The sequence below is a fragment of the Olea europaea genome, chromosome 15 (genome assembly GCF_002742605.1).
Source record: "Olea europaea var. sylvestris chromosome 15, O_europaea_v1, whole genome shotgun sequence".
Classification (NCBI taxonomy): domain Eukaryota; kingdom Viridiplantae; phylum Streptophyta; class Magnoliopsida; order Lamiales; family Oleaceae; genus Olea; species Olea europaea.
This window is the reverse complement of record NC_036251.1, coordinates 7,355,745-7,362,456: the sequence shown is the minus strand read 5'-3', so window position 1 is coordinate 7,362,456 and position 6,712 is coordinate 7,355,745. Positions and strand designations below refer to the sequence as shown.

General features: G+C 31.6%; 1 long non-coding RNA gene across 1 annotated transcript; it reads right to left on the bottom strand.

Annotated features, from left to right (window-relative positions):
• Positions 1-1,673: 1,673 nt before the first annotated feature.
• On the bottom strand, positions 1,674-2,695 carry LOC111410011. Its single transcript, XR_002705600.1, has 2 exons — positions 2,512-2,695; positions 1,674-2,033 (listed from the first exon to the last, which is right to left on the bottom strand). It is a non-coding gene; the product is annotated as an uncharacterized LOC111410011 (long non-coding RNA).
• Between the last annotated feature and the right edge of the window lie 4,017 nt (positions 2,696-6,712).

The window sequence follows — 6,712 nt, the reverse complement described above, 5'->3', positions numbered from 1 at the left end:
TGAGTTCTTGTTTGGCATGATTATACTAGAGTAAGAAAAATGTGCCAAAACGAGGAAATGTCTATTGATGCTACTATTAGTAGTAACTTGTAAGAATTTATTTCATTTTTAGAAACATATAGAGAAATTGAGGAGCCCCATTATTTTTAAAAAATGTATTTTGAAATAGTGTTATGATAAAAATGTGTGGTTAAAAAATAAGATTTTTTTTTGAATTTGCATGTAATATTATTATTAAAAATATGTGATTAAAATGAAGTCAAATCACTAATAAAGAATGTATTTTGATTGAAAAAATGGGGCTCAAATAAGGGCTGAATTTGAATCTTGCAAGAGTACTCCTAAAGACAGTATTGCTCGAGTGGAAGTTGAACCTACAATTCATGTATGATTCATAAAAAGCAACACTTTGATTAAAATGTTAATGATGGATATAAAATATTATGCTTAAAAATCTTTTAGCATTTATTATTTATAGTTGATTAAGCTCTTTCTCCACCTAGTTTAATGTTTGAACAATTTTAAAAATATGAAAACGTTCAATTAAAAAAATTGCAAACTGTATATAATAATTGTTTTGAGTGTTGATGTAATAAGTTTGAAAATTTTAACCATGACAATGAGTTTGATATCGAAAAGCACAAGGTTTTTTTTTTTATGAGATGCAAATTATTAGAAACCATTTGCCAGAATACACCAAAAAGGTAATTGAAGTTTTAGACAATATAAAAATGATGGTTGTTTTCCAAATATGTGGATTGCATATAAAATATTACTGATTTATCAGTTACATTTGCATTTGTCAAGAGAACATTCTCAACGTCGATGTTGATAAAATCCTACTTTTGGTTAAAAAAAAACGATGTTGATAAAATCCTACTTTTGGTTAACAATGTAAAAAAAAAAAAAAAAATTGTAGAAATGATCATTGTGTGTACTGAAAAATGTTCTAAAATAGGTTGATTGCAATAGTATAATTATTGATTTTCTATCAAAATTCTAGAAAAATAAATTTAATCTTAACATTTGAAAGTGCTTTAGATTATTATTATTGTAACTTTGAAATATTTTTATTTAATAAAAATTATTATTTTACATTATTTTATATATTTCTAAACACACATATATATAGGGCCCGTAATTTTTAAAATTTGTTTGAGGCCCCCAAAATTTCAAAGTCGATCTAAGGGTAGAGCCTGCTAGTATTGGAGAACTTGGAGTGGGTAAAAAAGAAAATACATACAGGAAGATAGATATGCTTGACAAAGATGAAGAAAACATCTCAAAATTTTCACAAGTCTCAAGACCATAGGTCTTTCAACTAATTATACCGCAAAAGTCCTCAATAATTGCAGGTCGTGTACAGTGGCGAATCTAAGATCCAAGTCTAGCCAGGGCAGATTGACTTTTGATCGTTGATTGACGACCGTTGACCGTCGACGATCGTAATAGTCCAATATTACGATCAATTACAATTGATTAAAAAAAAAATCAAGTACACATGGGTTGAATTGAGCAGCCAACATCTTGTCAATTAAATTTTATCACTTTGACTAATTTCCTAAACGTAAATTCTCAAATCAATAATCATAACTCACAAAATATTACTTATCATAAATCACAATTCACAACATAAATTCGTAGGCATAAATTTCCAAATCAATAATCATTCCTCATCAAAATATAAATTACTTATCATAGATCACGAATGCAAATATAATTTCGTAAACATAAATTCTCAAATCAATAATCATAACTCATAAAACGTAAATTACTTATCATAATTCATAAATCACAATTTGCAAATTTTTAATTCCCAAATGAATAAATCTCAACATATTTAACATCAACTAATCAACTTAAATCACTGACTTGAGGAAGGAATCCCTTAGCATTAATATGGGCTCCAAGTCTCCAACCAGTGAACCAGAGAACTTGCTCACCAAGTGGACAAAGAATTCTACGATTTTGTTCTCATTTCACGCCAAATTGATACCCTTAAACTGTTAAACATGGTGTTGAGCAGTTAGCACCTACAAATTACAATACAATAAAATTAAATTTGTCAATTTAGCAGTTAGCACTTAGTACATACAAACAGGCAATCATACGATTCATACCCAGTGAAAATTTTCATTTAAAAAATGTAAGCACTCACATAATATATTGGCTCTGTTCAATTATGTAATTATATCCCTCACCCTCAATCCAATATTTGAGGAATATAATAATTAACAGAAGTAAATTATGAAGATAACTCAAATTGCAGTAATCTTATTTTTAATTAAATTTTGTACTTTTAAATTTTAATCCACCCTATTTATTAATAATACAATATTTTATGGCTTATTGTATAATTAATTAGTATATCAACAGATAACACAACAATATATCTATCTTTACTCCAAAACTCAAAAAGATGTAAGATTTTCATAATGAAGTCAAAAGTCAAGTTAGACAAACAATTAGAAATCAAGCGAACCGACGTCGGCGAAGGAAGAAGTGTCTCACACTGCAGCCTACAGGGCAGGGACGAAACCGGCGGTCTACGACACCGTCGTGTCTCGTCACTTGTGTGCAGCGTCATGCTGGTAGGGGCGAGCGGGGAAGGAAGAATTGAATAAATTGGAAAAGGGTTTTCTTCCAGCCTTCCACCGTTCCACGATTTGGGAGAAATGGGAGTTATTTGGGCATTTGATTCAATTTTATTGGGTAATTGAACTTTGATAAATTGGGTTATTTTCATTTAACAATTGGGCTAACTATAAGAGGCCCAACATTTGAACCCTGCCCAAACAAAAAATAAAAAAAATTGGCCCTCTTCTCTTCGTCTTCATCCTTTTCCAGCGACAATCGGACTCCGCACATCTGCAACTGGCACTACCTGATGGATCTGAAGATTTCGACGGAGCCAGCACGCTCGGCCGCGCTCCCTCGCCGGGTGCTGGCTCCGCGCCTGGTCGTGTAAATGCATTCAAAAATTATGCCTCCATTTAACTCTCTTTAAAATAAAATAATTTATTTCTCATACTTATTTTCAATAATATATTAACGGAATAAAATATTTTGTACGTAAATTAAAAAATTCTTCTCATTTTTTAATCATACATTCTTCAAAAAATCATTATTGAAAATATTATTTTTACACAATAATGACTATCAATCAAGAGTAATATCTACCAAGTTCAAACAAGCAACATTGGTCTTTGGACCTAACGAACCCAGTAAAATCATACTCTAGTAAGACACCTAAAATTGAGGCCCACAATTAATGCTATTGCATAAAGTGAAAGTTAGGCTCTTTTTCTTCTAATTATAATTTATTATTTTATAAATTTTGGCAAGGTTGCACTTTTTGAAAGATTTGGGATTATTACTGTAATTAATTCTTTTTTTTTTTTTTGAAGAGGAGGGTAAAGTTGTCATTTCACAAGGATTTATAGAGAAAAGGGACGAAAATATTGTATTCCACACATTTGGATTATTTAGGAGGATTTACGCCAAAACAAAATGTTAGAAGGATATCACACAAAACATGTAAACGTTATGGAATATTGTGCCAATTACCCTAATTTTTACGTGTAAACGTTGTGGGATTTTGCAACTATTATCCTAATTATTACATGTGTATGGTATGACTTGTGCAAATTTATAACATTATGGAACGATTACTTAAATAATGAGTAGAACGGACATGACATTTGAATAGAATTCAGGCTCATGAATTCATTAGATAGTTATAGAGTACATGGAGATATGAATTAGTTACACTGGAGGTCCCTAAGTTTCTGTCCTAGTTGCAATTGGTCATTGAACTTCAATTTAGAGCACCGAAGTTTCACCTTAGTTGCAGTCGAGTCAATAAACTTTCACTTAAATGCAACTGAGTCACTAAACTTTAACCAATGATATAGTTAATTAATTTTAACCAAATAAATGAGTCAAAAAAAAAAAAACTTGAATGATCAATTTGAGATTTCCTAGAAACTTCAATGACCATTTGTGAAATTAACACTTGATATCATGATAATTATTATAAAAACATACTCCATGAGACATGTATTTGATAAAGTAATTGACTTTGTTGCAAGCGGAGGGCGGATAGGGCTCAGCGCAACAGTGTGCAGAGTTCGATTCCCCGCAAGGTGGAATTGATTTTGTTGCAAGCGGGAGTTACCATATGGGTTAACAGCCTTGGCCTATCAATGTGCTCTCCACCCTGACTCGTGGGAGGCACATCCTGTGATTTACCTCCTCCACGATGGTCCAGGGTAGGGTCGGTGGGGGCCCTTAAGGTTGGGGTTCAACCTTTTGATAAAGTAAATGCACATATAGGCAGGAACAATTAGGGAAGGGTGCGTGCTATAAAGCAACTATGGCGGCTTCTTTAAAAGTTAACAGTGCTTTGCTACTTTCAAGGATGCACATTGTCCATCTTTAATTTCATGCTAAAGATGATTTTGTTTATTATCGCCTGTATCAAAAATGATTATGGTATTATGAGATTTTGTATCTAGCTTTGTTTGTATAATTGTATCTAGAAGTCTGTATTTGGGGACAAGCACCCATATGATCCCATAAACTTCTTTTAAGATTTTCAATTTGAAAAATGAATGGATGGCTTGTACTTCCGTTGATTCAATTGTGAAATAACACGATGTGTGTATTTAGGGAATAGTCGTTTGAAAGTGAATTCTCGTATATTCTCAAATCATTTTATGATTCTTGTTTACTGCATCAAATTTTTCTGAATTTTGGTTTTATGAAGAAAATTGTGTTGAATTTTCCTTGTTTTGCTTGATTTATATTTCAATTTGACATCCATGTTGGAGTTTCCTTGTGATATTTGATTATTTGATCTCTCTCTCTCTCTCTCTCTCTCTCTCTCTCTCAAATAAAAAATAAAAATAAACGCATTATTTTACCTTCAATTAAATTTGAAAACTTATTTTTTTTGAGTTTTGAAATCCAATATTTTTCATTGGTAGCATATACATTAACAAAGGCTAAAAATGTTTATATGGTAAAGATTTAAGAAATTCTATCATAGTTATCAACATTGCAACTAGTGTGAAATTTCCATTACTTAAATGCAACTTAAGTGAAAGCTTGATGACTTCCAGTGTTATTATAATAATCTGCCTAGGATGTACATGTTGGCATTAGGGTATTTGGTGGGGATTAAAATTAAATTTTTTAGTAGATTATGATAGAAATTTTTGAAATGAATAGTTGAAAAGTTATGGGACCTATGAAAAATGTGGTTAATATTGATTGTTTAACTTCGACCTAGATTAAAATTAGATTTTAATGCGTACCAAACGACCTCTGTCATCAACAAGTTCTAGTAAGCAAGTTATTAGGATCTAACCAAGTGGGTTGAGTGTGTTCGAATTAAAATTTAGCAGCTTGATTGTTTCAAATTGGAGTTCAGTGACCCTATTGCAACTCGGATTAAAGTTCAGTGACCCTCGGTGTAACTAACCTATGGCATTATGCTTAGATTGGCGAATTTGTATTTTGTTGTAACGTTTTTTTTTTGTTAAACTCGTTTTATTTTTATGTGGGTGTGCATAAATTGAATTAGGTAATCAAATATGTTTAAAGTCGAATATAAAACAAGAAGGAAATTAATGAGGATAATGAGAGCAAGCTCTTTGTAATAATAAATAGAATTAGTCTATTTGGTGAGGATTAAAATTAGATTTTTTAGTAAATTTTGATAAAAGTTGATGAAGTTGTAGTTGAAAAATTATAGTCCTATAAAATATGTTATTAAAATTAATTTTTGATTTTAACTTAAATTAAAATTCGAATTTTATTTATTTATTCTTTTTTTGATATCCAGATATCCACCTTACAGTGACTAAATCCTGGAATTTACACCTTGGCCCCTTAAGCTGCAGATCGGTTAAACCGCAGGTTGTGCCCCAAATTGACCAGTGCTCAAGAGCCCCCAACTGATCTGTCAAAGTGCCAAGCAAGTCGTTTCACATCTTTGCACATTGCCTTCCAGTAGAGCTCCTGCCTTCCAGGAGAATATCTGTCTTCCAAGAGCCTTCCAGAAATCAAACTCACGACCTCTGATCTGCCAGCCTTGAAGCACCTTTATCTTTGACAGTTGGGATATGCCCTGGGGGGCAAATTTGAATTTTAATCTCTACTAAACATGGACGAAATGAACAGATAATAGTTTATTTTTATTATGGATAAAGATAGATGGTCAGGACCCCATACAGAGCTCGCATCTATTTTGTGGATATATTAGTAGATATATATATAACGTCTCAAGACTGAAACATGGAATTGGACTCCTTGTAGGCGCAGTGTACAGACAGCTCTTGTTTCTTGACTTGTTAGGGTACATCTCGCGATTTACCTCTCACAAAACTTTAGAGGCGAAACGGTGGGGACCCTCAAAATTTGGATTCAACCTTCTTCTTTTTTTTCTTTTTTTTTTTTTTAATTATAACGCCTCAAGAATTATGACTTATATATAGAAGCCTCCTAATCGACTAGCAACACTTTGCATGTTTTGCTAAATTTAGAAAATTTACTTATATTTTAATATGTATGTCATAAAATTAAAATTTTTGAAAGCTAAATTTTTAAAAAGTAACCCGTATTTGGCTGTGAATATAAATAACTTTTTATGTATGCCCGAATTTGACAATCGTTATTTGTAAAATATAATGTTTTGAATAGTGATTTT